This window comes from Carassius carassius, chromosome 49 (genome assembly GCF_963082965.1).
Source record: "Carassius carassius chromosome 49, fCarCar2.1, whole genome shotgun sequence".
Lineage (NCBI taxonomy): Eukaryota > Metazoa > Chordata > Actinopteri > Cypriniformes > Cyprinidae > Carassius > Carassius carassius.
In genome coordinates this window covers 6745518-6764386 of record NC_081803.1, presented here as the reverse complement: position 1 = coordinate 6764386, position 18869 = coordinate 6745518, and positions in this window count along the sequence as shown.

Below are 18869 nucleotides of genomic sequence, written 5' to 3'. Positions count from 1 at the left end.
AAGAACATTTCAGATAGAACTTAAAGGCTTTTGCATCTGATGTCTTCATACAACATGCCTCATTCTTCCTTTCTTCATCAACTGACTTGTCCTCCTTTAAAAAAATCAAAAACTATAAGTCCATAACAAAAATAGTTTTGGTAAATACAGGTGCAGGTGTCAGTACTCATCATATTCAGTCATTTTCTGCCCAAATTCCAGAAATGATGCACTGATGATTTGTTCATTCTAGGAAAAATGTTAATTGCTGATTTGAACAGAGATCAACATCAAATGCTGTGTTACTGCATTGATTGAATAAAGACATACCAATGGGAATTAGCACCTTTTCTGTTTGGGCACAATAGAGCCATGTTCACTCCTCCTCCCCAACAGGACTGATTTTCTTTGTGTTTTTGCTCTTCAGCTGTAAAACAAAAATATGTCTATTAACCCCATGTTTAATTACTGTTGCTGGTTAAACATATGAATTAAGACAGAATAGAGAATTAAATGAATATTGATTACAATTTTCTACAAACCTTACTTGAAGAGGGCTGATCATGACGAGAACTTTTGTTTGTACCTAACAGAGCAAAAGAGAATGTGTGAGTGAAGGGAGTAAAGGACTAAGATGAAGAGAAACAGGCAGAGAAAGGCAGAATCTTGTGTTTAAGTTTAACAAAATGATAAGAAAGAAAGCTGTATCTTCAAGCTATATTATTCTGAAGTATTTTATACATGATTACATGCTAGCAGGATTGTTGTAAGCCGTTTAAAGACCTCTTCACACCAAGGATGAGTCCATACCGCAACTATTTAACATTTAATGACACAGAGCAGCTTTTCTAGCTGATGAACAATTCAAACAGCCAATCAGAATGCACCTGAGTTTAAAAAGCTTAGGCATTTAAAGTGGCAGACAACAACATCGCTACAGCTTTTATAATAATAAACATTACTTTATTGTGTGTTGGTGTGGATGCTAAAATAGTTATTGTAGTTACTAACTTGTGAACAATTTTAAATGATCTAATTTGGCCAAATTAACTGAAGACCTGATGTGTCACATAACAAGTTAAACAGCATTTCCACACTTGCTTTTAGACAGATGTGTTCAATTAAAATCAACATGGAAATAAAGGCAGACTGTGAGGTGTGGACAGATATCATGTACTGTTACAACGGGAAGAGACGGCACTAATAAAGAATACAGTGGACTCTTTAGGATATAAACGCTCTGACTACTTACAATGGGCACAGTCTGCATGAGAGTTGAGGCAATGGTCAATGACAGCAGGAGGAAAAACTGGAGAGTACGTTTGTACAATATCATACAATATCAATTATTAATACTTTGATGTAGCACAGGGCTCGGGCTGATGGGGTTGTGGGGTATGTAAAAGAAAAAAAAACACATCAAATTCGGTGCAAAATGTAACTGCAGTAAAGTTCTGTCAAGATGCTCAGACTAACAAAGACGTACCACTGGAAATGTTTGCCTTTGCATCTTTTGGTCTTCTCCGTAAACACACAAGATGGTCAAATTCATCCCTCTCCACAAACAAGACGGGTCTGAATAGAGTTTGACAGGCCTTCCTTTGGTCTTCCTTTTCAACTTAAATACAGAAAAAGTTGAAATGTTGTTGTTGTTTTAATACATACATGTTGAGACAGTGTGCTAGAAATGATCTGTGAACAAAATATTTGAAAGGAAGGTCTATAAGGAAGGTTATTAACACTTAATAAATTAAAGTAAATCAGTTATAACTAAATGTCTTCAACATCACCTGTGAAGTGTGAAATGTGAAGGACTTCAGTTTAGCTTGCAAATTCTTCAAGTTCAGCTTGAGCTTCGAGTTCAAGTTCCCTCTTAATACTAGCAGCTTTCTGGCAGAATGATCCAAATCTGATTCTGAGCTTTGAAAATATTCCATGATTAACAAGAGAAAGGAAGAAACGTTTGAATGAATTATGAATTACAGTTCAGAAAAATAGGGAAGGAAAATCAGAGAGAGAGAGAGAGAGAGAGAGAGAGAGAGAACTTCATAAAGAGCTGCTGGACACTGAATGTTGTTGTAGGAGCTGGAGATGTGTGTGATATGAAGAAACTGCAAGACAGAAAAAAAAACACTGAATTACAATTACATTAAAAAAGGTATTAAAGCCATGGCACTGTGGTTAATGTGATAACTACAAATACCACACTAAAACAGTTATCATGGTAAATAATATGGTAAGTGTTTTGGTCACTGGGCATTTCACATTCGTTCACTGGCGTTCGCAAAAGATTTTTTAAGAAAACGTCAAACTGCACTTACTTCCAGATTAATTGCAGAGAATCATAACAGTATCTTAAAAAATAAACCATAAAATAAAATAGTTTACACACCTGGACAACAACGCTCGGTGAACTGTTGGGTCACTCCTCCTTTTTGTGAGTGGTAACCATGGTAACGACAGTCAAAGGTCATTAGATGACGACACACCCGACAAACGAGACTGTCGTAAAAGGCCGCTTGATTTGAAAACTTAATAATGGGTCATAATACGCTGCTTGCACAAACGACCTATGTGGTCATTTTTAGAAGGAGGACAGTCTCAAAATGAAACAAGTTGTCTGCAGGACTCTGCACCTTGCAGTGGCTGAAAGCGTCTGGTATCTCCGCACTTGGATTCATTAGTGAGGTCCACCTGCAAAATGCATGTGGGTTGCATTGGAGATGTTTGAAAGCCATGAGCATCTCTCTCACATGATAAAGGCCAAGAAACATCTCTATAGGCTATTAAGAGATATTATGGTAGAGTTTAATTAGCCCTACCAAGCACATATTCATGTTTAAGTAATGCTAGTGCATAATTTAAAACAAAAGCAAATTGTCCGCACTTTATTACTGAAAGCGTCTATTTTTCACAGTACTAGGAATGGGTGACTGGCGAAGTCCAAATGTGTGCTTGAATACGCAGATGGAACTTAGACTTTTAGAATTAGACTTTAGACTTTATTTGTCCCCATAGGGCAATTGGTTTTGCAGCATGATAAACACAGAACAGTCACAGATGCACAAAAACACATAAGAAATACTTAATGTAACAGGCCCTTGTTAAAGTAAAATCTGACAATTTCATAGTATAGCAACATTTCCATAACCATCCCCATTTCAGCAACATCAAAAACAAGCAATACTATACATATTATAATAATAATAACCCCATCACTATTTAATAGTTATAGTCTGTCTACTCCTCCGGGCTGAATTCATAAACAAGATGGCTCTCGGGACGAATGAATGCTTATATCTGTTATTCTTCACTGAAGGTAATCTGTACCGAGACCCGGAAGGCAATATCTGGAACTCAGAATGAAGGGGGTGGGAGCTATCAGAGATAACTGCGTTGGCCTTCCTAACTACCTGTCTATCATACAGGACAGACAGGCTACTCTGCTGGACACCTATAATTTTACTACTGACCTTCACTATATTGGAAAGGGCAGTTTTGGCCTTGACAGTGAGACTACCATACCAGCAAATTAATGAAAATGTTAAAACAGACTCAATGTATGATTTATAAAAAAGGGTCATGAGAGTCTTATCAACATGAAATTTTGACAGTTTGCGAAGACAAAACAGTCTTTGTTGGCCTCTTTTGCAAAGCATTTCAGTGTTAGAGGTAAAAGTTAACTTATTGTCGATCAAACTGCCGAAATACTTCTATGTTTCTACGAATTCCACCCTCTTCCCATTTATAATAGTGGTCTGTGGAGTTGATGACTTTCGCCTAAAATCAATCTGCATATCCTTTGTCTTTTCAACATTTAGTTGAAGGAATGCCCTATCACACCAAAGTGCAAAATCATCCACAACAGGACCATGGTCACTTTCCTCATTAGAGAGGAGACTGACAATAGCAGAGTCATCGGCAAATTTTAAAATATGTCTATTTTCATGCTGGCTGCGGCAATCGTCATAATAAAGAATATAAAGGAGAGGTGAGAGGACACACCCCTGAGGAGACCCAGTGGATGATGACATCTCCTCAGACAAGCAACCATTCACCCTCAATCTCTGAGTTCTGTCGGTTAAAAAATCAAGAATCCATCCCACAATATTAAAATCGAGGTCAAAGTTCTTTAAGAGCTTATCAACTAAAATATGTGGTTGGATTGTATTAAAAGCCGATGAAAAATCAACAAATAAAATCCTTGCGTGTGTTTTACTACCTTCAAGATGTTTGAATAGTAAGCAGAGGTGGGTAGTAACGAGTTACATTTACTTCGTTACATTTACTTGAGTAATTTTTTCGGGTAACTAATACTTTTCGGAGTATATTTAAAGATGGGTAATTTATACTATTACTTGAGTAAATTTTTGGGGAAAAATCTGTACTTTTACTTCGTTACTGTGGGCGACGCTCCTCTCATTACTTTATCTTAATGCAATAAATGTTATAAATGCTTCAGTTTAATTCCAAACGCGCCGTTTACTTTTCTCTGGGCAATGAGCGATGCCAATTCGCGAATGATTCATTCTTTTGAGTCAATTCTGTTCAAAGGCTTGATCAAACCAATTGGCAAACAAGTGAATTGGTTCATGAATCAGTTTGAATGATTCGTTCAGTTCCCTGCCGCGCGCGCTGAGCGTCTGAAGCGGTTCACTCGGAGTTGTAACGTTTAAGAACATCAGCAGCGTTGAAAACGTGGCTGGAACTGCATTGAATTGAAAGCAAATCTGCAAAGGCTATTATTTGCTAGCGATGGAGATCCTTATTAGATGAACACCACTTGTGCTGTCTACTGTTTAACAGGTAATAACTTGGGCTACATTCGATTACAGTACACGATACCACTGTGACATTAGTTTGTTGTACGTGTGTGGCTTATAACAGAGGGGAGTCAAGTTGAATGCAGCTTCCAAAAGACAAAAAATAGCCGATTAAGACTTTATTAATTTTAATACAATCACATCGGTGCGAGTACGTTCAGCAAGTGATATCATCAGCTGCTAAATTCAGATCTGTGATTGCTTGCTGGCGCTGAGCCAGAGATAGATGCGTTTTTACAGCACTGCGCATTATAACCAATCACACATGATTCTTTTGAGCTTATTAAAGCATTGGCCAATCAGAGGTGTTCCGATGAGTCATCGCTAAAATGCCTGTCTTCCTTCACTCACTCACTGACTGAATACCTCTTTCTGGCGAATTCTCTCGTCAGAAACAACAAAGTGCAGATGTGTGTACGAATCTTTAATTAAGATATTGATTTCACAGTGTTAACAGTTTCAGTGATTTTAATGGGAGTTTCTGAGAGTGATTGAAATCTAGACTGTCAGTGAAAATGATCTTTAATAATGTAAATGTTATTTGCTCTCTTTCTGAACAATGAAAGATTAGTAGCAATATTTATATCACATTAACTTTCAATGTTAAATTCACATTTAATATAAAGTCAGTCGTATTAAAAATATGTTATGGCATGACACCTATATCTGTTACTTAAGTAAACAGACAGGGTTTTATAATAAATTACATAAATTGGAGTAAAGGCTGATGAAATATATACATTTATACACGCACACATACATTACATACATTTTATCTATATATCTAAATAAAAATAGGCTCAGTATATATGACCCAAAGTAACTAGTAACTAACTACTTGAGTAGATTTTTTATCTGATACTCTTTTACTCTTACTCAAGTAACTATTCAAGACTAGTACTTTTACTTTTACTTTTACTTGAGTAAATATTTCTAGAAGTACTTTTACTTTTACTTGAGTACAGTTTTTGGGTACTCTACCCACATCTGATAGTAAGGAATAATAGGAACCTATATTGTCGTGTTTTTAGTTAGGATACCTAGCACACATTCACGTTTAAATTGAGTAAGCTACAACAGGCTAATTTAAAACTAAACGAAATTGTAGCCCAAGCACGCTACTGTTGCTGAAAGCGCCTGATATCACGCACTTGGATTGGCTGGCAAAGTCCAACTGCATCCTGTAACACACGGGTGGGTTGCATTGGAGGTGGTTAAGCAGAGCGTCTCTCACAGACGGTAAGGGTATTGGAAGTGTCAAAAAGACTCCTCTTGAAAGATAAATAATGGAAAACATTGACCTCCAGGTGCAGGCAATCTTAATCATAGATCAAACGTAAGTCGTTGTTGGGGGAAACGTCTGTTCCGTGTAGTCAATGATGAGGTAAATTGATGACTGGCGAAGCCCTGAGTGTAATAACATTGCGGATGGTTTTACATTGAAGTTGGTTGAAAGCCATGTGCGTGTCATCAAACGTAAAAGGGTACCATATGCGTGGGCATACATCGCCGAAGGACGTGACAAAACGGCCTTATATGAGGCCCTGAGATGAGAACGGGTTGGTAATAACATGCGTTTTTAGAGTGATAATTTCTCTGTAGTGTATCACATTTTATAGTATTTTTTTTGTTTTGGGTGTCGGCTGTATTTTTGTAGTGCAGAGTTTTGAATAGTTTTTTTTCCTTACAGCAACCATGAAACAAAAGTACGTAGTATAGCAGGGAGGATAATTATACACTGAGAAATACAAAGCTGTGAGATTAAAATTGCATCTCCAGCTCTGTGTATACTTTTGTTTCCCTTTTCTAAAATAATTGGTTTTACGTTTACCTTTTTTATGGTCTATTTTGTGAAAGCTGTGAGCCGGAACGGTTTCTTGTACACTCTTGAAAGTTTTCAGAAATTCTTTTGAAAATATTAAATTAACTACAAAGTGAACCCACTAAATGGGTTTCTGGTGGTAAATCAAATTCCCTAGTCGTACCTACAGAAGTAGATCACAGATTTAAAATTTCTGCTTTTACTACTCTGAAAGCTGCACTAATAAAAGAACTGTAGTGAATACAGATCCCTGACATTTTATTACCATGATTGAACGGATACCAATTTCACTGATATTTAAAAAAGGGACTCCTTAACATACAGAGAGAGACAGACAGAGACAGAGAAAAACACGCCTTTCTTCCAATCTTTATTGGAGTTTCAATTCTGAAAGACACCTGCATCATGCCAGTTTACTATAGCTGCCTGTGGGGGTAGAGAAACTGCTTCTGTAAACCAAGCAGTACCAGCAACAGCTTTGAGGAGAGGACACGGAGACACTTGCATAGGAGGACAAAACAACAATGAGCAAACCTCTCCTTGTATATGCATCTTTGGACAATAAGCCATTGCCACCATTCAGTGAAAAATATGAAGCAGATGTGACCAAATATGAAGGTGTGGTGAATTTCTATTCTAAATGACAGATTTTGCACTCCTGTCATAAATTATGGTCACTGCAATGTTTTATCAAAATTGAGGTCAAATAAAGCTAGAGCCTAACAATGTGGTTTATTTAGATCAAGTAAGAGTATAAATTAAAGAGGGCTGTTAGACGGACATAAGCGGAAGTGGTTACTGATCTTTGACAATGAAGGGGTTAAACTGTACATTGCTCCCTTTAACTGCTACAGGGGAGAAAAAAAACCCATACACAACACCCCACACACAAACTGCTTGGCAAATCAACCTTTATTGGAGTTTCAATTCTGAAAGGCACTTGAATCATACCGGTTTACCAGAGGTGCCTGTGAAGGTAGAGATAAACTGCTTCTGAGAAAGAGCAGTACCAGAACCAGCAACATCTTGAGGTGAAGACCATGATACACTTGCATAAGAGGACTGAGAGCCAGGAACAAACTCACTTGTATCTTGAGGCTTAGATGATCCACCATAAGTAGTGCCTCCCCGCAGGATAGCAGTAGAGGACCCTGCCTGGGTTCCAGAGCTGCCTACGAAGGTGGATGGAAGCTGCTTGAGAGAGCCGCGAACAGATTGACTGGCAACACCTTGAGGCTGTGAGCCATCAAAAGTGACACTTCCTTGCAGGGTAAATGGTGAAGACCCTGACTGGGTTCCATAGCTAGAGGTAAACTGCTTTTGTGAACTCTGAACAGTAGAGGGATGGTCTACACCTTGAGGTGACAATGAACATTTACAGTACAAGCTTCCATATGGACTGCTAGCAGCATAGTGACTCATGTCTTGAAGTTGACTTGATCCACCATAAGCAGGTGGTCCATGCAGGGTGAAGGGAGTAGAGGATCCTGCCTGGGTGCCAGAGCTGCCAGTGTAGGTAGAGGTCAGCTGCTTCTGAGGACCTGGAACAGTAGGTGGACCAGCTTGTGGGGAGGACAGTGACACACTTGCAGCATATGGGGAAGACCCAAGGGCAAACTGACTTGTGGTACCTGGAGACTGGACAGAACCACTGGAAGAGCTGCTCGTTCTCTGAGGGCGCACACCAGTAGAGGCCCCAAGCTGAGCCCCAGAGCTCATCTGTTAGATGGAGGTAAGCCGCTTCTGTGAACTAGATTGACTGGCAACACCTTGGGGTGAGGACTGGGATAAACCTGGATATGAGGATGGAGACCCAGGGGCAGACAGACTTGTGGTACCTGGAGACTGGACAGAACCACTGGAAGAGCTGCTCATTCTCTGAGGGTGCACACCAGTAGAGGCCCCAAGCTGAGCCTCAGAGCTGACCTGGTAGATGGAGGTAAGCCGCTTCTGTGAACTAGATTGACTGGCAACACCTTGGGGTGAGGAGTGGGATAAACCTGGATATGAGGATGGAGACCCAGGGGCAGACAGACTTGTGGTACCTTGAGGCTGACGTGATCCATAAGCAGGGCTTCCATGCAGGGTGAAGAGAGTAGAGGATCCTGCCTGGGTGCCAGAGCTGCCAGTGTAGGTAGAGGTCAGCTGCTTCTGAGGACCCGGAACAGTAGATGGACCAGCTTGTGGGGAGGACAGTGACAAACTTGCAGCATATGGGGAAGACCCAAGGGCAAACTGACTTGTGGTACCTGGAGACTGGACAGAACCACTGGAAGAGCTGCTCATTCTCTGAGGGCGCACACCAGTAGAGGCCCCAAGCTGAGCCCCAGAGCTGACCTGGTAGATGGAGGTAAGCCGCTTCTGTGAACTAGATTGACTGGCAACACCTTTGGGTGAGGACTGGGATAAACCTGGATATGAGGATGGAGACCCAGGGGCAGACAGACTTGTGGTACCTTGAGGCTGACGTGATCCATAAGCAGGGCTTCCATGCAGGGTGAAGAGAGTAGAGGATCCTGCCTGGGTGCCAGAGCTGCCAGTGTAGGTAGAGGTCAGCGGTTTCTGAGGACCCGGAACAGTAGATGGACCAGCTTGTGGGGAGGACAGTGACACACTTGCAGCATATGGGGAAGACCCAAGGGCAAACTGACTTGTGGTACCTGGAGACTGGACAGAACCACTGGAAGAGCTGCTCATTCTCTGAGGGTGCACACCAGTAGAGGCCCCAAGCTGAGCCCCAGAGCTGACCTGGTAGATGGAGGTAAGCCGCTTCTGTGAACTAGATTGACTGGCAACACCTTGGGGTGAGGAGTGGGATAAACCTGGATATGAGGATGGAGACCCAGGGGCAGACAGACTTGTGGTACCTTGAGGCTGACGTGATCCATAAGCAGGGCTTCCATGCAGGGTGAAGAGAGTAGAGGATCCTGCCTGGGTGCCAGAGCTGCCAGTGTAGGTAGAGGTCAGCTGCTTCTGAGGACCCGGAACAGTAGATGGACCAGCTTGTGGGGAGGACAGTGACACACTTGCAGCATATGGGGAAGACCCAAGGGCAAACTGACTTTTGGTACCTGGAGACTGGACAGAACCACTGGAAGAGCTGCTCATTCTCTGAGGGTACACACCAGTAGAGGCCCCAAGCTGAGCCCCAGAGCTCATCTGGTAGATGGAGGTAAGCCGCTTCTGTGAACTAGATTGACTGGCAACACCTTGGGGTGAGGACTGGGATAAACCTGGATATGAGGATGGAGACCCAGGGGCAGACAGACTTGTGGTACCTGGAGACTGGACAGAACCACTGGAAGAGCTGCTCATTCTCTGAGGGTGCACACCAGTAGAGGCCCCAAGCTGAGCCTCAGAGCTGACCTGGTAGATGGAGGTAAGCCGCTTCTGTGAACTAGATTGACTGGCAACACCTTGGGGTGAGGAGTGGGATAAACCTGGATATGAGGATGGAGACCCAGGGGCAGACAGACTTGTGGTACCTTGAGGCTGACGTGATCCATAAGCAGGGCTTCCATGCAGGGTGAAGAGAGTAGAGGATCCTGCCTGGGTGCCAGAGCTGCCAGTGTAGGTAGAGGTCAGCTGCTTCTGAGGACCCGGAACAGTAGATGGACCAGCTTGTGGGGAGGACAGTGACAAACTTGCAGCATATGGGGAAGACCCAAGGGCAAACTGACTTGTGGTACCTGGAGACTGGACAGAACCACTGGAAGAGCTGCTCATTCTCTGAGGGCGCACACCAGTAGAGGCCCCAAGCTGAGCCACCAGAGCTGACCTGGTAGATGGAGGTAAGCCGCTTCTGTGAACTAGATTGACTGGCAACACCTTTGGGTGAGGACTGGGATAAACCTGGATATGAGGATGGAGACCCAGGGGCAGACAGACTTGTGGTACCTTGAGGCTGACGCGATCCATAAGCAGGGCTTCCATGCAGGGTGAAGAGAGTAGAGGATCCTGCCTGGGTGCCAGAGCTGCCAGTGTAGGTAGAGGTCAGCGGTTTCTGAGGACCCGGAACAGTAGATGGACCAGCTTGTGGGGAGGACAGTGACACACTTGCAGCATATGGGGAAGACCCAAGGGCAAACTGACTTGTGGTACCTGGAGACTGGACAGAACCACTGGAAGAGCTGCTCATTCTCTGAGGGTGCACACCAGTAGAGGCCCCAAGCTGAGCCCCAGAGCTCATCTGGTAGATGGAGGTAAGCCGCTTCTGTGAACTAGATTGACTGGCAACACCTTGGGGTGAGGACTGGGATAAACCTGGATATGAGGATGGAGACCCAGGGGCAGACAGACTTGTGGTACCTGGAGACTGGACAGAACCACTGGAAGAGCTGCTCATTCTCTGAGGGTGCACACCAGTAGAGGCCCCAAGCTGAGCCTCAGAGCTGACCTGGTAGATGGAGGTAAGCCGCTTCTGTGAACTAGATTGACTGGCAACACCTTGGGGTGAGGACTGGGATAAAGCTGGATATGAGGATGGAGACCCAAGGGCAAACTGACTTGTGGTACCTGGAGACTGGACAGAACCACTGAAAGAGCTGCTCATTCTCTGCGGGAGCAAACCAGTAGAGGCCCCAAGCTGAGCCCCAGAGCTGACCTGGGAGGCAGCACTATATTGCTTCTGGGAACTCAAGACACTGGTGGACTGACTGAAAGCACTTTGGGTTTCTTGGGAGCTTGACACATGCAAAGCATCACTGGTGGATTGGCCAGAAACACCAAGCTGGGCAGGATAGCTACTACTCTCTCTTAGGGTAGAAACTGGTCCAGAACCACTTGCAGCATATTGGGTCTCCAAACGTAGTCCCCCAGCAACACCTGGAACAGTTGATCCAGAGAACGCTAAACTGCTTGAAGACTGTTGATTCCGGGACAGAGGCAAGGAAACTGAGACAGAGCTGCTTGGAGCAGTTTGGGCATGGGACATTGACGGATAACTGCTGGAACCACCTTTGACAAACTGAGGTAGATTCCATTTCGACTTGCTTTTCAGGGGCTTAGCAGGGAACAATCTGGAGCCCACTTCTTCAACAGGCAAAGTCCTAGTCACATGGACCTCTGACATGGAAGACTGGACTGCATGATGGGAACGAGCATCAGAAGGCTGACCCCACCCACGATGGGCATCTGAATATGCGCCACCTATAGAATTAAAACAGAAGGCTTTTACACAAGTCTCACTAAGCACATTCCTTGAAATAAGAGGGAGAGAGCACGACTCACTTTTAAGTCCATCAGCATTCCTCCAAAACAAGACGACTAGTAGCAAGGGTAACCTACAAATTTTAAGACACATTAGCAAATGTTTGTGTGCACAAACACAGATTGAATGAGCAAACTGACCTTTTCCAACCTTGATCCATAGCCAAAAAACCCACAAGTACCCCAAAAACCCAATGTTCACGTTATCAAACCACCACACAGAACCAACAAATCCAAACATTCCTGCAACTTCTTCTTCTTCTTCTTCTTCTAGGATTTAATGGCGGTTGGCAAACCAACTTAAAAGGTGCATTCCCGCCACCTACTGATATGGAGTGTGAAGCGCATATTTGGAAAGGAAGTTTAAACTAGATCTACTCTTTAAAAAAAAAAAAAAAAAAAAAAAAAAAAAAAAAAAAAAAAAAAAAAAAAAAAAAAAAAAAATTATATATATATATCCATATAAAATTTACACATAATGGAGTTTTAAATCCTATTAAATAATCCTGTTTCCTTTAAAAATATAAATAACTCATGATAAACTCTTGATTGTTTAGCACCTTGTCCTAGGAGAACCTGAAGTGTCAACTCATTGATTCCTACACTTCTTAAAGCATGTCTTAACTGGGACCGCTCTCTTTCATAAGCTTCGCATTCTAAAAGGACATGCTCTATATTTTCAACTAACCCACATTTGTCACAATTTCCATTCTCATGTTTACCAATTCTTTGTAAGCTTTGATTTAATAAACAATGTCCAATACGCATTCTTGTTATTAAAACATCCTCTTTCCGGTTTCCGAATCTTCTTCTCTCTGACCCAACTTTTCCTTGAATGCAGTAAAAATGTCTACCTTTCTTTCCTTCATTCCATTCTTTCTGCCAAATTTCCTGTATTTGTTTAGCTATTATCACTTTAATTTCTGTTTTACTTAATGCCACTTCAATGTCAATTTGTGAATGATTTAATGCCTGTTTAGCCTGATTATCAGCCTCCTCATTTCCTTTCACACCCATATGCGATGGAACCCATACAAGATTCACCAGAAGTCCATACTGTCTTGTTCTGTAAAGACTCTGCATTACTTCATTTATCATGTCTTGCCTTGCTGATGATGTTCCACTTTCCAAGCTATTTAGTGCGGATAAAGAATCTGTACATATCACTACCCTTGTTGGTTGGATTTCTTCTATCCACTGAAGCGCTAGACATATTGCAATAATTTCTGCAGAGAATACTGAAAGATAATCTGATATTCTTTTTGCTATTCTAATGTTAAAAAGTGGAATATATACCGCTACTGCTGTTTTCCCAGATTCTGGATCTTTTGAACCATCAGTGTATATTTGAACTGCACTATAATAACTTTGATCAATGTATTGCTGTATATTAAAATTTCCTAATCCATTTGTATTGTTATGCTTTTCTTTAAGCAATTGAGTATCAATCAAAGGCATTGGGAAAAACCAAGGAGGAATTGCTGACCTAGCCACAGTAGGAGCAACATTGAAGTCACTTAATCCCATTCTCCGGGCTTCCTCACTGGCCTTCCATCCAAAACTTGATAACTTTTTATGTCCATATTCCCAACAATCCTCCAACACCATTTTAACTGGGTGACTGTCCAAGTGTCCCTTTATACTTATAAAATACCTCATCTTTAACTTGAGCCTACGAATTACTTGAGGCATTACACCCATCTCTACTTGCACTGCTGTTATTGGAGAGGATCTAAACGCTCCACAACAAACTCGCAAAGCTTGTGACTGAATTGCCTCTATTTTTACGAGTTGTGTTTTGGATGCAGTGCAATATACCATACTGCCATAATCTATTGCTGATCTTATTAGAGCACAATATATTATTTTAAGAGACTGGCGACATGCTCCCCAATCAACTCCTGCTAAACACCTCATGATATTTAATGCTTTTTTGCATTTGTCAACCAGTTTCTGGATATGCATACTAAAATTCAATTTCAAATCCATCCATATACCCAGAAACCTCACAACTGCTGTTTGCTTCACTTCTTGTCCATACAATCTGATGTTAATGGTAGGGTTACTTTTCCTTTTTGCAAAACAAATTACCTGCGTTTTATCTACTGAAAACCGAAATCCCCATTCATTTGCCCAATTTTCTACCATTTTAACGGCATTCTGCAAACATCTTTCCACATTCTTTACATTACGCCCTCTTTTCCACAGTGCTCCATCATCCGCATATAAAGATCTTCCAATGCCCCTATCAACCTTTGTAAAGATGTCGTTAATCATAATATTAAACAGAATTGGACTACTAACGCTTCCCTGAGGTGTTCCATTCTCTATTGTGTGTATCTGAGAAAAAGCAGTACTTACTCTTACTTGTATAGTTCTGTTAAACAGGAAATCCCTGATCCAGTTATACATTCTTCCTTTAATTTCCATTTTTTCTAACTTAATTAAAAGTCCCTCTTTCCACATCATGTCATAAGCTTTTTCAACATCAAAAAATACCCCAACTAAAGCTTCCTTATTTACCTGAGCCTTTCTTATTTCAGATTCCAGGCACAGTACTGAGTCCATTGTATTACGTCCTTTCCTAAATCCACTTTGATAAGGTGATAAAATATTATCCCTTTCAATGACATATACTAATCTACTCATGACCATACGCTCCATTATTTTGCATAGATTAGACGTTAAAGCTATAGGTCTATAATTATTTGGCTGTGTATGATCTTTGCCTGGTTTTGGAATTGGCACTATGACACCATGCTTCCAGTCATTTGGTAACTTTCCTAACTCCCAAACCTTATTAAAAAGCCTCAAAATTGTCTCTAATGCTGTCTCTGATAAATGTTTTACCATCTCATAACAAATGTCATCTCTGCCTGGAGATGTTTGCTTAACCCCTGCAAGCGCTTTTTTCAATTCGTACAAATTAAACTCTGAATCCATTGTACTTCCTGAAAGTCCCTTTTCCTCCAATAAATGAGGATATTTACTTAGTATCTGGTCCCTAGTTTTCCTCGCATCCTCTGATAAATTCGAATTACTATGAATTTTAACGAATGTTTCTGCAAATACCTCTGCTTTACCGCTTTCAGATATAATTTGTCTATTATTATATTCTAATACAGGTATGTTGTAACCTCTTTGTATCCCTCCCATCTTTCGTATCATATTCCATAACTCACTTATTTCAATGTCTTCCCCTATTCTATTACAAAATTCCCTCCAATAATTTCTTTTAGATGTCCGAATGACTCTTCTCACTATAGCTTGTGCCCTTTTATAACTTATTAAATCATTATAATTAAGTGACCTTCTTACCTTCTTGAGTGCTTTATTTCTCCTTTTTGTTGCCTCACTACACTCCTCGTTCCACCATGGCATAACTTTCTTCCTGCTGCCTGCCTTCCTCTTACCTATTACTTCTACTGCTGTACTCTGAAGAACCTTGCATATTTCATCATTAAAAACATCAACATCTTCTATACATTTACTAATGTCCTTCATTTTGCTTCCACATAACTCCTTATACTTATCCCAATCCGCTGACTTGAACCTCCACCTAGGCATTCTTTCCCCCACTCTTTGTTCTATATCTACTCCAACTTTACTGCAAATAGGAAAATGATCACTTCCTACAGTACTTTGTTTTAGTACTTTCCATTCACATTTACTCGCTAAACTTTCAGATACTATTGTCAAGTCTAATACCGAATGCCTTCCCTTATTCAAATCAATTCTAGTATGACTTCCATCATTAATGCACACTAATCTTCCCCAATCTAGCATATCTTCAATGATCTTACCATTATAATCTGTTTTTGCGCTTCCCCATATTGAACTATGAGCGTTAAAATCACCACACCACACCATTTTTTGACTTTCATTTCCTCCTATACTTTCTAGAATATCCTTGCTTAACCTATCACATGGATTGTAAAAATTAATTACTCTAATACACCTTGATCCTTCCCATATTTCCACCACCACAACTTCTACTTCCCCATCTACCTCAACTGTTTTATACCCGATTCCTTGCTTTATAAAAGTAGCTACTCCACCTCCATTCCCTTGTTGTCTATCCCTCCGAATAGTAGTATATCCATGTATTAGAAAGTTATATTGTGACTTAAGCCAAGTTTCCTGTATACATATAATATCTGGGCCTTTCTCTTGGTCTGCTATAAATTTCTTAAACTCCTGTCCATTTGCAATCAAACTTCTTGCATTCCATTGCAAAATATATAACACCATTAAGATCCACCACATGTTGTCTGACTATTTACTGCTTGACTATTTAATGTTGGAATCTTGAGCCTTTCATTTATCATGTCAACAGTAACATTCCCCAGATCCAAGTACTTTTCTGCAGCTCTGATAATGATTTTAATTCTTTCAGTCCTGCTTTCAGTTTGAGCTGAACAGTTCACTACTTCAGCGATAAATGTTACAAATGCCACTTTATCATCCACTACTACCTTTTCATCTCTTTGTTCTTTACTCTGTTGTTTTGAATGAATTTCTTCATTCATATTTTCATTTGTTTTAGGAATCTGGTTTACTTTCTTCAATGCCTCAGCGTATGTTATTCCTTCTGTCGTTCTAACATTTTGAACCTTGACTGCCTTTTTCCGTACCTGACAACCACCGTATCCTGCACTATGATCCCCACCACAGTTGCAGCATTTAGGATTTACACCTTGCCCACATTTGCCGTACTCATGTTCACCTCCACACCGCGCACATCTCTGCTTACCTCTGCATACTGCCGCTACATGACCGAATTTTTGACACTTATAACATCTTAGCGGCGGAGGAACGTATGGTCTTACTGCATATCTTACAAATCCTAAATAAACTTTCTCTGGCATTTTATTTTCATCAAAGTTTATCATTACTGAGAGGCTATCCATCTTCTCGTTATTTCTAACACACTTGAGCCGTTTAACAAACTTTACTGCTGCTCCCGTGATATTTCTTTTAATCTTCTCCTCCGTGACATCTGTCGGAATCCCTGTTACAACACCTCTAACCCAATTCTTTTCTTCCGGTATCGAGCACAACACCTTATGTCCAATCATCGATTTTATACCCAGAGCTGATTTTTGCTGCCTACTGTCTTTACAAAACAACAACAGATTGCCATCCCTCAAAGTCGTAATGCTTTCAACTGTCCCTATCATTTCTTTCAATGTTTTCGTCAGCTTCAACGGATTAATCGCATTTACAGAGTCAACAAACTTCAACAATACCTTATATTCCTCTTTCCTTCTTCTAGTCTGGAGATTTCCTTTCTCACTACCCGATTCTGAAGATTGTTTCTTTCTTTTCCGATTTTCTACTACACTCCACTTACTACTTCCATTCTCGCCGCCTCCACTATCCACATCCTCCATTTCCGGATCACTTCCGGAATCTACGCTACTTCCTTCCATCATCACTCCACACCTCCACCTGCCACCACCGTAGTCTCACCCACCACCCACCCATTCCTGCAACTGGAAGTAAGTGTATTTTATATACCTTCACCATTCCAATTAACACAGATGACTAATTATATGAAATATTGTTCACCTGGGAAACTGGTTAAAAGACAATTGATGCTTGTTTTGTGAAAACTCTGATACCCTTTGTGCAATGTCTACATTAGATATTATACACCCACCTTATACAAAATATACATTATATTAAATACAAATGTGTTAATAGGATAGCATGCTAATTACTTTTATCAAACACATTTTTATATTAAAATCATTAGTTTGAAATTCTATCTTTTAATATATATCTTTTTGCAAAACTTTTACTTTTTTTGCGCAGTACATACTTTTGCAAATGCATGGCATATATTTTATGCTGAATTAGGTTGCGATAAAAACAATTACCTTTTCTTATTGTCTGAGCTAGCAAGTAACTACATTTCCTAGTGAAATGAATATGCATCCTTTTGCACAAATGACATCAGTATTGAAACTGATCAACACCAAACCATCAATAAATATATGTGATAACTATCAGCATGATTATTTAAACTACATCAAGGTTTATTTCATGAAGCAAGTCTCACGGATGACAAAAACGCTCAGCGAGCGGAACCCTCTTGAAAAGTCACGAGTTTCTGGAGGGAACGATTTGTGTGCAACACCTCCTACTCCAGTTCCGGGGTGTGGCAGAAACATTGTCCGGCCTGATTAGCGCTAATGCACTGCAGGTGCGAGAGAGAGAGGAGCGGCGTTCACATAGGCTTCCTGCTTTACAAGCCAAAGACAAAAGGGCTATTCAGAGAAGTTTTGGGGAGTTGTTTTTTTTTTTTTTTCAGGAGCAGAGTTGGGCACAAGCTTGCTCTGGGAAGTTATGGGGCTGTGTAGGTTTCCTGATGGAGTCTCTGGGGAAAATGTTCCCTATTGAAGATGTCTGCAGAGTGGCCCATAGACAATGCATGACACTGATACAATATGGGCTAGATTTACTATCAGCTTGCACCAGCCAAACCTTCTTTTGGTGTTAAAATAGTACTGTCAGGATTTACTAAAGAGGCGCAGTAAAGAATTAGTGCTGAAAAGATGTGGACAGTTGTTTTTGCGTTTAACCTTGAATATGCATTTGTAGTAGTTTTCCTTTGAGACACAAAATTTATGGGAGGTGAGTATTAAGATGAATCACGCATTGATTTAATAACATTTGTGCTCTTCAAATTATTTGTATTTGATAAATTTTTAATACCCAAAAAAGGCATGTCTTAAAGCAGGCGGTAATTTGCGCTGCTCTTGGTAGATTGCACTGGTTATTGTGGGAATGATCTGGCTTCGTCTGTTCTTTAAAGTTTGCATTGTCAGTAAATCACACGCATAATTTTCCCTCCCATCGGCACATTTATGGAATTGCGCTCTAATGCTAATTTGGTCTGTTTAGTAAATCTGGCTCAAGGGCTCCTAAAGGGGTCATATAATGTGATTTCTATTTTTCCTTTTCTTCAGTGTGTTATGTAGGTATTTGTACATGTATAAGATCTAAAGAGTTACAAAGCTTAAAGTCTCCCA